The following is an 18090-nucleotide window of genomic DNA, read 5'->3' on the forward strand; positions in this document are numbered from 1 at the left end:
CCATATCCTTTGGGGCTCTCCACAGATACTTTCCTACATAGAGCAGGCTCCATGTCCCTGCCAGTTAAACTTATTAAGTGGTTGTGTCTGTTTGAATTATTGTTGACTTGCGCAGCAAAGTTGTGTTGTGCAAAGAACTGCATAAACAGCTGCACCAATCTATTAAACATAGCAATTGCATTATGAGGTTAATAAAAGATTGTAGACAAGATATCTAGAAAGTAATTACTTCTGTTTAATAAAAATATATCATAGTAATTTGAGTGCTGTAGGCATAACAGTACTATTTTACAATTTATAAGTAAAAAGTTATTACCTTACACAAAGAGTAGAAATACACCCTTTGAAGAAAATCAATTTGTTGTAAAGAGGCACATTTTGCTTAAACACTTATATATAATGAATTATCAAGTAATTGCAACATGCTGTAATTGAGAATTACCTCTCTTAACATGGAATATTCAATTGCATTTAGTGCATCTGGTAGAAAACTGTATTTTTTTACCTCAGCTATTCTCCTCTATATTAAAAGCATGATTTATAGCATATATATTATGTAGGGTATAATGGCAATGGAAAGTCAACCTTATGCTATGAATAACTTAGAATTATTTCTTTAGTTTAAATATATTTGCATGCAAATTACATGATATAATTATTCTCATATAGCAGTCTGACTTCCTTATTTTTTTTCTAGAAGCCCATTTTTCAAGCTGTAACTTCCACATTTGTTGTAAGCTGCCCATTTAGGTGTCTATACCTTTCATGCACTCTCTCACCTAAGCAGTATTCAGACGAGACTGTCATGTTATAATATTATTAGATGGTATTATGAGACATGATTTCATCTAGGTATTAATTTCCCCTTTTGTTGAGTAAAACCATCATAAACCCCCCTTGATACTTTGACAGAGTCTGAAGTTCACTTTGTAAGTATACACAGCACTCTGCTGCCTTCATGATCCTTGAAAAATGTTGCATAGGAATCGCAGAGGAAAAGAATTTTTTTCAGTAACAAGAATTGTTACAAAGCAGTAGCATTGCTAATGCTCTATTATCACCTGTTTATTTCTAAGGCACTCTGGTCTGTTTAGAGACTCCAAACACAAAGTGAAAAATCACTGCTGTTCAGCAGTTAGAATTAAGTCCTTCAGAGAATTTTGAAACTGTGAAGACTCACTTCATTCTTTTACTTAACTTTCCACTTATCTTTTTCATATTGTCTACATGCAATTCCGTATAAAAGACTCATGGACATGGACAACGGGGAGGGATATGACTGCGGGAGAGGGGGTGGGTTGGGTGGGGGAGAGAAATTAGGGGAAAAGGGGACAACTGTAATTGAAAAACCAAAATTAAAAAAAAAGAAAAAACAGTACCCCTCTGTGTCTGAAGATGATACTATGTAAAGAATTATGTATTTCACCTAATTCACAAAATTGGGCATTTCTTAGCCACAAAATAGGTTTTAAAAAAATCAACCAACGATGTTAACAGGAGCATCAATATCTGTTGCAAAGCTGACAAGGAATTCCAAAATACCAATGCAAGTTACCGGGTGTGAGGATTTGGGAGGCTCCCCACAGGGCAGGGAGGAAAGTGGACAGAGGGAACAAAGGAGCCTGGCCTCAGGCTTCCACCCATTGAAATCCCACGTGGTCTGCAAGGGAAATAGCTTCTAATGTCATTTCCATCCCTAACAGCAAATCTAGGCTTTAGTTGCTCTATGTGTAAAAGTTCCCTTTAAAGAGTCACAGGCTCCTTCAATTTTAACTTTCAGTTATTTTAACTTGTGGAGAAGAGTAACAATGGCAGAGGAATGTGAGGGCAGAAAATAAGTCAATACTTACTACGTGACTGACATGTTCCTGGTTCTTCTGTAAGTGCTTTACAGTAATCAGCTCATTTATTTCTCACAACAACCCTATGAGGCAGGCACTATTATCACTCCTCTTTGATCATTGAGGAAATTGAGGTACAAAGAGGTAAAAAGCACAGAATAAGCAAGTGTCAGAGGCAGAATATAAAACCAGCCATGTGAGGAGCAGATACTTGCCTCTCAATCTCAACAGAGTATGTCATGGATAATTGGTGGCATGGGACAATAAGGGGTCTGAAACCAGGGGGAGAAACCTCAGCCAAAGAAGCAGTTGGCCCTACGATTGGCAATAATAGGCTTTGAGGACATATTGAAGGGTCATAGAGACAATTTTTATTTGCCTTCGTCTTGCATTTTTTGATTGGATAGCATTTATTGATAACAACCTTACTTAAAAATATTGAACAACAGCTATACAAAATTGACATGACTTACTTTTCATAAACATGCACCTATTTAGCAAGATAATGGACTACTCATACTGGCACTTATTTAAAAAAAAATTCTGGTTTAACTAGGCTTCTGTAAGTATCCTTCTACTAAGCATCAAAAATGAAAGATATCTGAGAAGTTATAGTAAAAGAGAATAATCTTAGAGTTTTAAGTCATAAGTTCTGCTCCTAGGTCTATAGCTAACTAGCTTTGAAATCTTGAGTAAGTCTCAACAATCAAAGATGTAAGTTTCCTCATCTGTAAAATGAAAGGACAATTCCATTTGCTAATCTACCTCTAATACTTCATAATTATTTTCTTAACTCCAGGATCACTGTAACAGAAGATTATAAGCCAGACTCAGGTGCTTTCTAACCATTTAGTCTATTTGACAAAGCTGGATCATTGAGTTGCCTGAGGTATTCCTTTGTAGATTTAGTTTAATATTCATGTCTCAAATATTTATTGAGTACTTACTTTGGACACAAATAAATAAGCCATGTCTTCTGCTCTAGGAGAGCTCACATTCTAGTATGATTTATTATATTAATCACATACAAAAAATATTGTTGCTCTTTTACAAATAAGCATAATACTTTGATGATTCCTGAAAACAATGTTTATCAAATTTTGGTTTGCACACAAAGACCACAGGGAGAGCTTTTTAAAAATGCAGATTCTGACTAGGGAGGTCTTAGGGCCCAATACTCCAGGTGATTCTGAAGAAAATGATTTAAAAAACACTAATAGAGAACCCTTTCTTAAGTGTTAATGAGGTCTATGAACAATCAAAAGTCATTGTCTCATTATTCTAATATTTAAAAAATCCATTTTGTAACTATGATAACTATTTGACAAGTCTAAAAATTAACAGTGTGTTAAAGCTATTTCCAAATCACTTGGAAGAGACAATTAAACCAAGCCCTTTTCCGTCAATGTAGGCAAGCAGGAAGATGAAGGAGATTAAGAAGGAAAGCAGTCAGTACAAAGAAAAACAATGCCAGGAGCAAGTGAACCTGAAGTAGAAAAGATGTTAAATCAACAATGAAAGAACCCTTCATTGAGTCTGAACAAGCTGGAAGTGGAGCAAAAAAAATCAACTTTCAATTACTTCCCAAGTTCTAGAATTTGATGACAGAACTATTTTCACAATAAAGGTTAAAATCTGGGATAAATTTGCATTAACATTTATTAACTTAATAGACCATATTAGGTAAAATGTGGCAGGGAATATCTGTACTAATTCAATGTTAAATTATTAATATTAAATAAAATATTTTATACATTCACAATATAATAATTTTCCTGGCAAGTCTTTAGTCAAGTCAAAACACACCAGAGTTTAGGAACCTGGGAGCATTTAATGTTATCAGCTGACTATACTAAGGACTAAAGATATATGTGATACTACAGATACATCTACAGATATAGTATTTTCTGTATGGTCCCTCTTTTGCACCACTACTAACCCATGTGGTTTAATAATAACTATGACTACTACTAGTACTATTTACACAGATATTACTACAATTACTGCTATTATAATAATTCATGTAATAATTATTTCTCTACTTAAATGCACTTTTTAAAATATTTCCCTTTTTGTTACTCACATCTCTCCCTTTAAGTTAGATATGGCAGATACTATCATCTTTAAGTTGCAAATGGAAAAAAAGAACTCAGAAATATTAAGTAATGCACTATTGACTAGTTTGTAAGTAGTAGAAAATTACTAAGCAAAAAGGGAAAAATAAAATACATTCACAGAAGGAGGAAGATGTAAAAATGATTGAAGTATGAAAAATCTTAGTGAGAAGTGTAACTGGTTCTCCATCCTCACAGTTTAAGATATGAGTTGAAGTTTTTCTAGGACCTGCCAAAGTTAGCAATAGTTCTTTTCCCTAGGCCTATCCAGTCTCAAAACTTTTGGTGACATTAAAGCAAAAATTGGTCTCAAAACCCAAAGGCTTCTGGTCAAAGCATTCACAAGCTCTGTATTATATATCAAATGCATGCAATATCAAAGAATATCTAGGATCTTCAGCACTTTCTTCAGCTCTCTGCCTAGATAGATGCTCCTTTAAAACCCAAACATTCCCATATTTAGGAGCAGACTTTCCTTAGTGATTGGTGCTGATGACCTGAGTCTGGCCCAGCATCTAGCCCTACCCCTTGAACAAATGGAGGTTTTAACAAATGGAGGAGGCAAATGACTCTTTAAATAGTGCTAATATATTTAATTTTTTTTTCAAGAGCAAAAATTGTGGGCTTTGTTTAGAATTCAATGACTTCCTTTTACCTTATTTGGACTACAAAGGGCTCATTTTCCTTTAAGCTGTTTATAATAAAAAGAGAAAAGTCAGGATTCCTAAACAATTATGTTTAAGCAAAATATTTCACAGTCATTCTTTTAGGAAAGGGCAAGGGTATATGGCATTTTCTGCTTAAGAACAATGGCTATAATCTATGACTCACATCCATTCCTGAAAGATTGTTGTATGAAGGTACCAGTTCCTCAGATTCCACTTGAGCATATTCCCGAAGAGGCCATGACAAGAAATATTGCAATGTATATCTGATTGAAATATAGAGCAGAATCTTTATAATACACCAAGTTACTTGGACATGTCTCCTCCTTATGATGAATCCTAAGTTTAAGGAAGTGAGCATACACTCAACCCACACAACCTTGTGCCTGTAGGAAGAGTTGCAAGTCTTCATTTCCTTTTTATCACTCATAACTTAGAGACAGTAACTGCTTGCAGCAGTTGGGATTTCAATTTCCAGGTGAACAGACTATTCCCTGCACTTTAAACTTGTAGAATCAAGATGATTACAATGGAAAGAACAAAATGTAGTACACATTTATTCCAGCTTCTTTCATTTATAGATAAGAAAACTGAAGTGAGGAGAAAAGAATGTCAGTTAATAGCACTGCTTCATTACCTAAGTCTGTTTTGTAGAGAAATAAGATTGGTATATGTAAAAATTGTGTAATACCTAACACAAAGGCAACTTAAGAAAAAAAATTCAACCAAATAGTTGTGCATCGCAAACTACACGCAAGGTAACAATTAAGATTCAGCTTGGTGTAGTATATGTGTTCTTATTGCATATTTACTTTAATAATACCTTAGTGCTTAGTAAAGATCTCATCTGTCTTTGAACTCAAAATCTACCCTCAAGCTGAGTATATCATATATGAGGGTAAGGTGCTAAGGCCCTGTGGGCAATTTGGTTCCAAATCCTGGTTCTACCACATATTAAATAAATGATCTTTGGGATAATAGCAAAATATTTGCTGGCTATTCCTAATGATTTATGTTGTAAGATTCAAAAATCACACAATGTTTTAAAGAATACCTTAAATTTATATATCACCTTCCTCCATCTCACCTAGGGCATTTTGGATCCAGAACATTTTTACAGAGATGGTCAAACTTGTCGTGCTGCCCTCTAGTGAGATAAGGTATTAACAAGTCCCAATAAGATTAGTTTTTATTCTAGATTTAAATATATCAGGCATTATATCATGATTAAAGATAAACATGTATAAAAAATCCTCTTAGCTTAATTAAAACATAGATTAAATGTGTGTCATTTTCCCCAATACTAGCTTAATAAATGTTTTGTGCAATGTTTTCCAAATACAATGAATCAAGTTTAAAAAAAATAAAAGGATATTTTTTTTCTAAGTTGCACCAAGACTAAACTAAAAGCCAGATTCCCTTTCTTTATGTTTTGCACAATTTCTGCAAAACTACACTATGGCCTTTTAAGTTATCACCTTTAAGTTATATATCCCCAGTGGGGGTCCTTTGGAAGGAGAGAAAAAAGCAGTTATCACGCCACTTTTAAATACTGTAATATATACTGTAACCTCCAAGCATAATATTCTTCTGCCTTTATAATTGTTATATAAGAGCCATTTAAAACACAAAAGTGTACTGTTTTACACTATTGGCTTTTTAGCTCATAAGTTTATGAAAACTTCCTTTGTGGAAAAAGAAGCCCTTTCTACGCATCAATTATTTCTTAAGCCGGTCCAAGAAAGGGAGATCTAAACAACATTTGATACAACTCAACTCTATACTTAAACACAATGCGTTCTTTTTTAGCATCGAAAAGATGAATGTGGTCTCTGAGATATGTGTGAACTTTGTTTTTTAAGGCTGCCAATATCCATATTGAATAGTAAGTTCAATAAAAGATTCCTGTACATATTCTGGTTCTTTTCTTCTTTTTAGTATCACTACTTACTAAATTTCATTCTCCCATTTAAAATCAACTTGAATGTTAGAATATGAATTATGTATAGAGATGTTATAAGCAAATGACAGGATTTCAACAGTCTCCAGCCAGCTGCCCTCACAGTCCTTCCCTGAACTTGAGCATAAAGTGGGTATGGTGGTGGTTATTACCATGTTGGTGTCTCATTCCACAAGAAAAGTCTTATCAAAGATCATATTTAAAGATATACTTCACTAATGGGGATATTCAACCAGGGATCAGACTCCTTTCATTATGTGATAGGCAAGTCAAGTAGCAGAATCAGTAATAGAAGAGCATTCAAGAAAAGACAGAGACACATTTAAATGCACCAATCAAAAAGCTCAAGGAATACAGAGGATCAATGAGATGACTCTGAAAAATATTTTCTTACAGGTTTGTATTGTTGTAGCTACCCATGATATATAACAGGTTTCTCCTCGTGTGCATGTTAGAGACACAGAACTTAGCTTTAATCAAATGGATGGAGGAAGAACAATGTGTGATAATGGTATTCATGCACATTATCCATGAAAGTGCATATAGGAGACAGAAGAAGAGGAATCACTATGCCCATGATTAGAGGAGGACTGGCACTTGTCTCCTACAGGTGACCCAGGTTGACTAAACCATAGATAGACTTGCCTTTTCTTAAAACATTTATTTTAGAAAATATATAATTATAAATTCTTCCTCTGCTGCTTGATGCATCTTTTACAACATTTCTTGACAGTCTTTTTAAAAGATTTTTACTTATTTATTTTTAGAGAGAGGGGAAGGGATGGAGAGAGAGAAAAACATCAGTGTGTTAGAGATATGTGGATCTATTGCCTCTTGCATGCCCCTAACTGGGGACCTGACCTGTAACCCACGCAAGCGCCCTGACTGGGAACTGAACTAACAGCCTTTTGGTTGGCAGGCTGGCATTCAATCCAATGAGCTATACATGCCAGGGCTTCTTGACAGTTTTACAACCCAGGAATGTTTTGTAAAAACCTGGGAGCCATCATTTTGAAATGCAATCATCTAGAAAGATAGTACTCCTATCTTTCAGTTTCTGTGGGAGCATAGGATACTAACTTCGGTGGTTGACTCGCTCCAAGCTGTAAAAGAACCTCCTGTTATAAAGATACCAGACCATTTTCTTTACTTGGGTTATACCGATGAGCAAACAAAGACGTCTTACTATTTTCCCTGCCTCAGCTCTTAAAAGCTCTACAGTGGAATGAAGCTCTCACTAACTTCTGGCCTCTCTCCCTTATTGCAGTAGCCTTGAAGAATTTCTTCCTTAACTCTGTCCTGTGCAATTTTAGCTTTGCCATAGAACCAGAAGAATACATTTTTAAGTCCATCTCTATGGGACAATGGAGTAGAGGTACTTTTCCAGCTAAATGCAGATGGGGGAAAGGAGGTAGACCAGCTAAGCATCTCAGATTTCAAGGAATATATGATAGTGACTTTCCTGGATTTTCTTTTTGCCTCACATCCCAAACTTGGAGTGGAAGCAGCCAGCAACCCAGAAATGCCAAAGACCACAGACAAAATAAACACTAATATAAAAAATTTTATAACTCTCTTTCTCTATCCAAGGAGTCAAGAAAAGAGCAGCCTAATAAGACAGAAAACTGTTACCTAATAATTGCTCCATCCAAATGTCACAGGAAAAAAAGCAAACTTGTAGCCCCACCCCATGCACATCAGCAAAGGCTAAGCTGGGAACTTATACTTGTGCTCTTCCTAGGCAGTACATAAAACTTTAAATTCCCATGCACTCCTCATCTGCCACCACCAGGGTGGCATCAGATAAGACCAAGTAGGGAGCCAGAAAATTCGTCTTTGATAAAGAGTCTCCCTCATACACCTCAACCTCTGCAATGTCTGCCAAAACAGACTTCTACCCACACTCATCGGTGCTGAGGTGCACTTCTCCTTCCTTACTATGATAGAATGATGTCTAAGGAGCCAATTGGAAAGTCAGAACTTTAACCACCACAAGTGGTGACATCTTTTACTTGTGATGTCAGCAGCAATGTGGGAAGCAGTAATAAGGTACTCCTAACCCTGTCAGTCAAAGAGGTGTTAACTGCTGTAGAGCCAGAATTCATACCCCTTGCTTAACCATAAAACAGAGTTCTCTTCCTCATGTGTCAGTGGAACATGAGCACCTGGCAACAGTGAGGTGGTACTCTCCAGAGCAAAGGCAGAGGACCACAGCTAAAGCAGAAGATTTACACAAGATCAGAGTCTTGTAAACTCCAAATTGTACCAATTTCAATAGAAAATCACTTATAATACAAAAAAAAAGAAATATCTTATTATCTTGAATAAAAGGACAATCAATAGATATCATACCAAGATGACAGAAATGTTAGAATTGTTTGACAAGGAATTTAAAGCAGCCATCATGAAAATGCTTCATAAGCAATTACGAACATGGTTGAAACAAATGAAAAAACACAAATTCTCATGAAAAAATAAAAATCAAATGTAAATTCTACAACTAAAAATAAACAAAATAAAAAGAATTTTAAAACTCAGGGGAGTCATGACCAGTGTGGTTCAGTTGGCTTAAGTATTGTCCAATAGCCAAAAGGTTGAGGGTTTGATTCCCAGTCAGGGCACATACCTAGCTTTGTGGGTTCAATCCCTGGTTGGAGCTCATATGGGAGGCAACCAATAGATGTTTCTCTCACATTGATGTTTTTCTCACTCTCTAACTTTCTCTCTAAAATCAATAAACATTTTCTTTTAAATCAATGATGGCCTCAATAGTAGTATGAAGGGAAAAGAGAAAGGAATAAGTTAACTGGAAGAAAAGAAAAGTGGAAATTACTCAATCTGATCAGCAGAGAAAAAATAAACTAGAAAAAGATGAACAGTTCCTCAGGGACCCAGTAAGATTATAGTGAAATCTTCAACTTTGTCTTTGGAGTCCTGTAAGGAAAGTAGAAAAAGACGTAAACTAAAAAAAAAAAAAAAAAAAAAAAAAAAAAAACTCAAAGAAATAAGGACTGAAAATGTCTAAATATAGCAAAAGAAATAAATCCATTGATTCAAATCCCTGATAAATCTCAAACAAAATAAACTCAACAATATCTACACCAGGATACACTGTTTCCCAACAGCAAGTTGGGATCCTGCTGCCTGCCGCCACCCTCTAGGCAAAATTCCAGAGGCAAAGGTTTGATGATAAAGGAAAGAACTATTTATTCAAAAGCAGTTACTTAAGCCCATCAAGTCGCAGTGTTAATTACTTAAGCCTAGCAATTAAGACTAAACTCTAATACCTGGGTTCTCCTAGCTTTTCCCCTGTTGGTTTCTGTAGGGTTAGTTTACAAACTAAAACAACATAATACACAAAAGCTACACAATTATGGAAGAACAGCAGGCTTCTGCCTCAGAGCCTGTTCCCTGGAGAACACCCAAAAAATAAACCTGCCACCCTCTACCAGGCCAGCCCGATCCTAGGCTGTGTCCGGAGTTCCTTCCCATCCAAAATACCATCCACTGGGAGATGCAGGCAGCTGCAGCACCATCATCCAGACATCCTCAAGGAGGAAGAGCCTAAGAGCCACAGCCAGAGCCACAACCAAAGCCACAGCCTGAGAGAGAGCTAGCACAGGAGCCAGAAAAGCTCAGAAAAGCTCACGAGCCAAAGAGCCAGCCCTCTTTTTATTTCCAGGTGCTCTGGAGGCATTCAGCTTCTCAGTCAATCCCATCCCAGACTGCTTTCTATTGCCTTAGCAAACTCCTCTTATGACCTCTCTTAATGCTCCTCAATGATCTTAATCAGGTCACTCAGTATCAACATCACAGTCAAATTCTGAAAACTAAAGACAAAGAAAAAAATATTAAAGGGCAAGATCATTTGATTGCAGCAGATTTCTCATGAGAAACCATGGAGCCCAGAAGAAAGAGGAAAAAGATTTCCAAGTGTGGAAAGAAAATAACTGTCTATCCAGAATTCTATATTGAGTGAAAAATTTCATCTGACATAAAAGAGAAATCAAAATATTCTCAAATAAAACTAAAAAATTATCTCAAGCATATCTACCCTAAAAGAATGACTAAAGCAAAGTTCTCTAACCAAAAGGAAAATAAAAAATGAGAACATCAGGAAAGTTGGGAAACATACAGTAAGAAAAAAAAAATGGGTAAACACAATAAACTTTCCTTCTCCTACAGTTTTCTAAATTATGTTTGAGTGTTGAAGATAAATTATAACACTAATGTTATTCTAAATGTGTGAAGATAAAATACTTAAAACAATTATGAGTGAGAGAGGGAGAGGGGATATAAAGGAAGATTAAGTTTTTACACTTGGATGAAACTGGTAAAATTATGATACCAGTAGTCTGATATAAGTGGTGTATACTTCATGTAATACTACTACCATCACTACAAAATTATGCAAAGAGACAGTCAAAAACAGAATAGATGTATCAAAATGGATTCTTAAAATTGTTCAAGTGGCCTTACAGGAAGGCAAGGAAGTCCTAGCCACAGTAATTAGGCAAAAAAGAGATTAAAGACATTCAAATTGGAAAAGAAGAAGTTAAATTGTCTCTGATTGTAGATGACATGATATTATATATAGAAAACCCTAACAACTGCACAGAAATTTTTTTAAAAGAAAGAAAGAAAAACTGTTAGAACTAATAAACAAATTCAGTAAGTTTTAGGATGCAAAATCAACATACAAAAATCAGTTTCATTTGCCAACACTAACCACAAAACATTTTTTAAAACTGTCTCATTTACAATAGCATCTAAAACAATAAAATACTTATGTGTAAATTTAGCCAAAAAGGTGAGAGACCTCTGCACTGAAAATGATAAAGCATTGATGAAAAAAAAAATGAAGACAAATAAATGGAAATATATTTCATGTTGATGAGTTGAAAACATCAGCCCTGGCTGGTGTGACTCAGTGGGTTGAGTGGTGGCCTGTGAAACAAAAGGTTGCCATTTTGATTCCTGGTCAGGGCAAATGACTGGGTTGCAGACCAGGTCCCTGGCTGAGGATGTGCAAGAGGCAACCGATCCTTGTATCCCTTGCACATTGCGGTTTCTCTCCCTCTTTTTCTCCTTCCCTTCTCCTCTATCCAAAAGTAAATAAATAAAATCTTTATTAAAAAAAGAAAAATATTGTATCATTAAAACACCCATATACCCAAGTGATCTACAGACTGAGTGCAGTCCCTATCAATATAAGTATAGAGAACCTAATTATTTGTATCAACAAAACGTGGACTAATTGTCATTTATAGGACATTTTACCCAACAACAGCAGAATGCACATTCTCATCAAGAACACATGCAGCATTCACCAAGATTAAGAATATCATAAGCTGAAAAAAAACACAACTTAAACAAATTTGAAAGTATTAAAATCACACAGTGAATATTTTCTGGCCATTGTTTAAAGATCAATCCAAAAAAAGAAATATAACTAGAAAATCCCTATATACTTAGGAAGCAAACAACACATTAGTAAATGTCTCATAAGTTAAAGAAGAACACATAAAATATTAGAATATGTTTTGAATAAAAATAAAAGCACTGCATATCAAAATGTGTGTAATGCATTAAAACAGTGCTTAGAGAGAAATTTACAGTATTAAATGTTTATATTAAAAATAAAAGAGGTCTCAAATCAATTATCTAAGCTTCCAATTTAATAAACTAGAAATAAAAAAGAAAATCAAATGCAAAGCAAGCACAAAGGAATAAAATAATAAAGAGAAAAAATAAGAGCAGATAAATAATAGAGAAAATCAATTAAACAAAAAGCTAGACCTTTGAGAGGATCTGTAAGATCTTAACTTCCAGCTAGGGAGGTAAATTTATCACTCTTCAGTATGATTTCTAAAGAATAAAAAAATGAAGACCAAAATTACCAAAATCAGATATGAATGAAGGGACATCACTGAAGGTCTTATATATTTTTCATTTTTAATAAAGGTGCTTTAGTTGTCAATCCCTGGAATTACTACTCATCACAAATTTAGTGACTCAAACAAGACTCATTTATTATTTCACAGTTCTGTAGGTTAGAAATTCAGATGGACTCAAATGAGTTTTCTTCTTAGAGTTTCATAAGACTGAATTCAAGCTATTGACTGGGCTGGCTCTTATCTGGAAGTTCTGGGGAAGAACCTCCCACCAGCTCCTTGTAGTTGCCAGAATTCAGTTCCTTGAGATTGTAGGACTGAGGTCCCTGTTTCTTTGCTGAGTATCACGGGGGTTTCTCACAGCTCTTACAGAGCACCCACATTTCTTCTCACATGAGCCTGGTCCATCATCAAGCCAGCAATAATTAACAGTGGGGAACTGTAACTCATCCCACCATTCTTTTGACATTGTTTTGACTAATGTGTAGCTTATAGATAAACAATATGTTTATATAAGAACCACAGGAACTAAATTTAAAAAATACAGACTTTGACCTTCAGCCATCCAAGCTCTGGGAGATTTGCTGACTGTCAACTGTAAAACCAGGATGATGAACAACAGATCATGGCTTGACCAGTTTTGAGATTCTTATGAGAATAGACTGTGCTGATCTGCCCATAAAAAACCTTTCAACTCCCTCATTGATCTCTTTATTCTGCTTTCCCTCCCCTTCCTTATAAAAACCTCTGTCTGCACTAAGATGTTGACTAATTGAATAAATCACTTTCCTTCCCACCAACACCTGTCTCACAAGTTTGGTTTTTATTGCAGCAGGCAGCCAGATCTGGGTTCTTCTGATGCTTCAGATAACTCTAACTTTGTCTTCTGCTACTAGCCAGTGGAAGATGTGCTTCTTTTTAAAGGTGCAACCACATAGGACTGATTCACCCAGATAATCTATCTTAAGATCAACTTACTAAAAACCTTAATTTTACCTGCAAAGTCTCTTTTGCTATGTAATATAAAAGTATTACATATCCTGACCAAGCAAGTGTGTTATTCTAAGAAAAAGCAGGATTCATCAAAACAGGTTCAATATTTATTTTAAATCTATCAATGTAAATTACCTACCACCAGGATAACAATGAAAAACTACATGATCACCTCAACAGAGGCAAAAAACATTTAACAAAATCCAACATTTATTCCTAATAAAAACTCTTACCAAAATAAAAACAGAAAAGTTATTTGAAAAAATAATGAAAGAAAAATTCCCTAATTTGGCAAAGAAAATAGACATACAAGTCCAGGAAGCACAGTGAGCTCCAAACAAGATCGACGCAAAGAGGACCACACCAAGACATATCATAATTAAAATGCCAAAGGTTAAAGATAAAGGAAAAATATTAAGAGCAGCAAGAGAAAAGCAGAGAGTTACCTACAAAGGGGTTACCATAAGACTATCAGCTGATTTTTCAAAAGAAACTTTGCAGGCAAGAAGGACTGGCAAGGAGTATTCAAAATAATGAAAAACAAGGATCTACAACCAAGATTACTCTGTCCAGCAAAACAGTCACTTAGAATGGAAGGGCAGATAAAGCGTTTCTCAAACAAGATAAAACTAAATAAATTCAGCATCACCAGCTATTATTATATAAAATGTTAAAGGGACTTACTTAAGAAAAAGAAGAAGATCAAAACTATGAACATTAAAATGACAACAAACTCACAACTATCAACAATTGAATCTAAAAAAACGAAAACAAATGCAGACTAAGCAAACAACCAGAACAGGAACAGAGTCATAGGTATGCAGACCATTTGGAGGGTTATCAGCTGGGTTGGGAAAGGGGGAGAAAAGAGAAAATGATGTAGGGATCAAAAATATAATTGGTAGGAACAAAACAGAGAGGAGCATGTTAAGAACAGTATAGGAAAGAGTGAAGCCAAAGAACTTACATACACAGTCCATGGACACGAAATAAGGGGGGGGGGCAGAAATTGTTGGAGGGAACGGGATACAAGGTGGAGGGGGGCAAAGGGAAAAAATTGGGACAACTGAAATAGTATAATCAATAAAATATACTTAAAAATAAAAAATATATGGATAGGCAAAGAATCTAGGGGTGCCACAATTTTTAGAAAAAAATAAGAACAAAATTGGAAGATTCACAAGACCTCATTTACTTACTATAAAGCTAGATTAATAAGGACATTGTGACATTGGAGAAAGGACAGTCACATAGACCCATGTAAAAGAACAGAGTCCAAAAACTGATCCATATATAAACAGCCCATAGAATTTTTGTAAAATACAAAGGTATTTTGAGGGAGAATCAATAAATGGTTCTGGGAAAATTAAATATTCATATGCCTGCCCCCTAAAAAATGTAAAATTAATCACACATTATATAAAATAACTAACTCACAGTAAATTACAGGACTACTTGTAAAATATAAAACTAAAAATGTTTAAGACATAAAGGAAAATCTTTGTAACCTTGAGTTAGGAAAAGCTTTCTTAGATATAAGACCAAAAAACACAATCCATTTTTTAAAAATCAATAACTGAACTTCATCAATATTAAGAGCTACACCATGAAAAATTCTTTGAAAGAAAATAGAAATGGATTGAGATAAAATTTTTGCAAATAACAGTCCTCATAAAGGACTTTTGCCCAGAATATATATAGTTCTCTCAAAACCCAATAGTAAGGAAACAACCCCATTTTTAAAAAAATGGACATAAGATTTAAACAGATACTTTATCAAAAAAAGTTATATGGAGTATAAATCAGCATATGCAAATAGGCTCAACAAAATTAGTCATTAGGGAAATAAAAATTTAAACCACAATGGGATATCACCACTACACATCTATTATAATGGGCAAAACAAAATGATATCATATGTTGGAAAGGATACAGAGGAATTGGAACTCTCATACCTTTCTTGTGGGATGGGATATAATACAATCACTTCGGAAAATAATTCTGCATTTTCTAATAAAGTTAACAAAACCATAGTACACAACCCAGCAGTCTTATTCCTTGATATTTACCCAAGTGAAATAAAACTTGAAGTTCACACAAAATTCAGAATGTGAATGTTCAGAGAGGCTTTATTCATAATCGCTAGTGACAGTGCACATTTCTCTCAAATAGAGACTGGATAAAGAAATTTTGGCAACAACAAGTGTTGACAAGAATGTGGAGAAAAGGGAACCCTAGTGCACTGTAATGGGAATGCAGGCTGGTGCAGCCACTGTGGAAAACAGTGTGGAATTTCCTCAAAAAGACAAAAATGGAACTGCCTTTTAATCCCGCAATTCCACTGCTAAGATCATACCTGAAGAATCCTGAAACACCAATTCAGAAAAACCTAATCACCTCCATGTTCATACCAATGCTATTTACAATAGCCAAGTGCTGGAAACAGCTTAAGTGCCCATCAGTGGATTAGTGGATCAAAAAACTGTGGTACATTTACATAATGGACTTCTAAGCAGCAGAAAGAAGGAAGAAACTCCTGTCTTTTGCAACAACATGGATGAAATTGGAGAGTATTATGCTTAGTGAAATAAGCCTGCAAGTAAAAAAAAAAAAACAACAACAACATATGATCTCACCTAATACAGAAACCTAATAAGCAAAACAAATGAACAAAATAGAACCAGAAGCATGGAAACAAGGGCCAGACTGACAGTGACCAGAGGTGGGAGGGGAGGGATAGAAGGGGGGAAAGAAGGGGAAGGGTCTAGTCAAGGAACTAATGTAAATGACACATGGACATGAACAACAAGGTAGGGACTGACTGTGGGAGGGGGGGGAGGGGGAGGGGCAGGGGAGAGCAATAGGGAAAAGATGGGACAACTGTGATAGAGCAAAAATAAAAGAATAAAAAAAGAAATTATGGCATATTTATTCAAAGATACACATCTCAGTATTGAAAGAAACAAACATACACAAAAATTAGATTATTTCAAATGTGTCATGATAAGTGAAAAAAGCCAAACTTAAAGGCTATATAATCTATGATTTAATTTAGATGACATCTTGGAAAAAGAAAAACTACAGTGAGGAAGAACATGCAGTAATGGAAAACGAATCAATGCCAGTGGCTGGGGTGGATGGTAGGTTTTGATTATAAAAGGATAAACGAAAATTTATGGGATGATGCAACTATCTGTATATTGATTGTAGTAGTTTTCCATTGCTGTATACATTTTTCAGAATTAAACTAAAATAAGTCAATTATATTTTATGTCAATAAAACCCAAATACAAATGAAAAGAAATCTGTCCTTCTGTAAATATTGACTGAGAGGCAACTTCATTGCTAAATTATGAAGTCAATAATTTGTGTCTAATAACTCATATATAACTTTTAAATTTTTCTTCCCCAGTTATTAATAATCCATGAGATTCTCCCTATACTTATTCAGTATTTTTCCCAGACTTCCCTCTCAGATAGGCCATGTTTGGGAACTTTTTTTCCTCTTAGTCATCAACAGCTATCTTCTTTCCTGATCAGTAAGGGGCTACTTAATCCCTAGACTCACAGTTGGATCATTCATATAAATTGCACTCAAATCACTCTCAGGCCCAGGATGAGGATTTTTACAGGTGAGATCTTTTCTTAAACTCCTCCAAAATTACATGCAAGCAATCAGCTCCTCATAAGATTGGTTCTGTATCAACTTCAAAAACCAGCACTGCAAAGAGGAGTTTCTATGGCAAATAATTTCTCATAAAGAACCCCTTTTATTCAACTCAGATTCCTCTTTTCTATAGTTTGTTCATCAAAAATGATATTTGCTTAAGTCCTTTGGGCTCAGAGAGATTGGGGTTAAAAATCCCAGTTTTGCTCTTCTTAGCTGTCTTTAAGGTAAACTATTTTTCTTTTCCTTGATTTGGTTTCCTCAAATTTAGAAGAGGGATATGAGAACAAGTCAAGATGGGGGTGTACATAAACACACCTCACCTTCTGGCACAATGATAAAAAAAATACAATTAGACTACGAAACAAATATTACCCAGAATAGTCAGAAAATCAAACTATATGGAAGTCTGACAACCAAAGATTTAGGGAAGCCACATTCATCCAGATAGGTAGGAGGGGCAGAGATGCAGAGATGTGCAGAGATGTAGAGAGGCATGGAGAGGCACAGAGAGGCTCAGAGATACAGAAAGGGCAGTCCTACATCCACCTATGGTGGATAAAAATTTAGAAGGATACCTCAGGAGTGAGGAATCCTAGCCCCAGACCAGACCACCCAGCCCAGTTCTCCTGAGCCAGGAAGATAAGTCCCCATAACTATAAAACCCAGTAGGGGTTGGGGCAGTGGAAGTAACTATGGGATTCTCAAGAGACTCCTCCTAAAGGTCCCACAATAGACTGAGGATTCACAGAGATACACAGCCTCTGGGATTCAGTACCAGGGCAACAGCTGGAAGGGCACCAGTGACATATAGGGAGAAAATAAAGTGACTGGAAACAGTGCAAGTGCCAGGAGACAGCTTCCTCCTTGGCAAAACCCCAGAGGCCAGGCTTCAGCATTGTCCCTTCTGTAAACCCTCTCTCACACAGAGCAATAAAGTGGTGACTTGGGTTGCC

The sequence above is a fragment of the Furipterus horrens genome, unplaced genomic scaffold (genome assembly GCF_987537825.1).
Source record: "Furipterus horrens unplaced genomic scaffold, mFurHor1.1.pri manual_scaffold_6, whole genome shotgun sequence".
Taxonomy (NCBI): Eukaryota; Metazoa; Chordata; class Mammalia; order Chiroptera; family Furipteridae; genus Furipterus; species Furipterus horrens.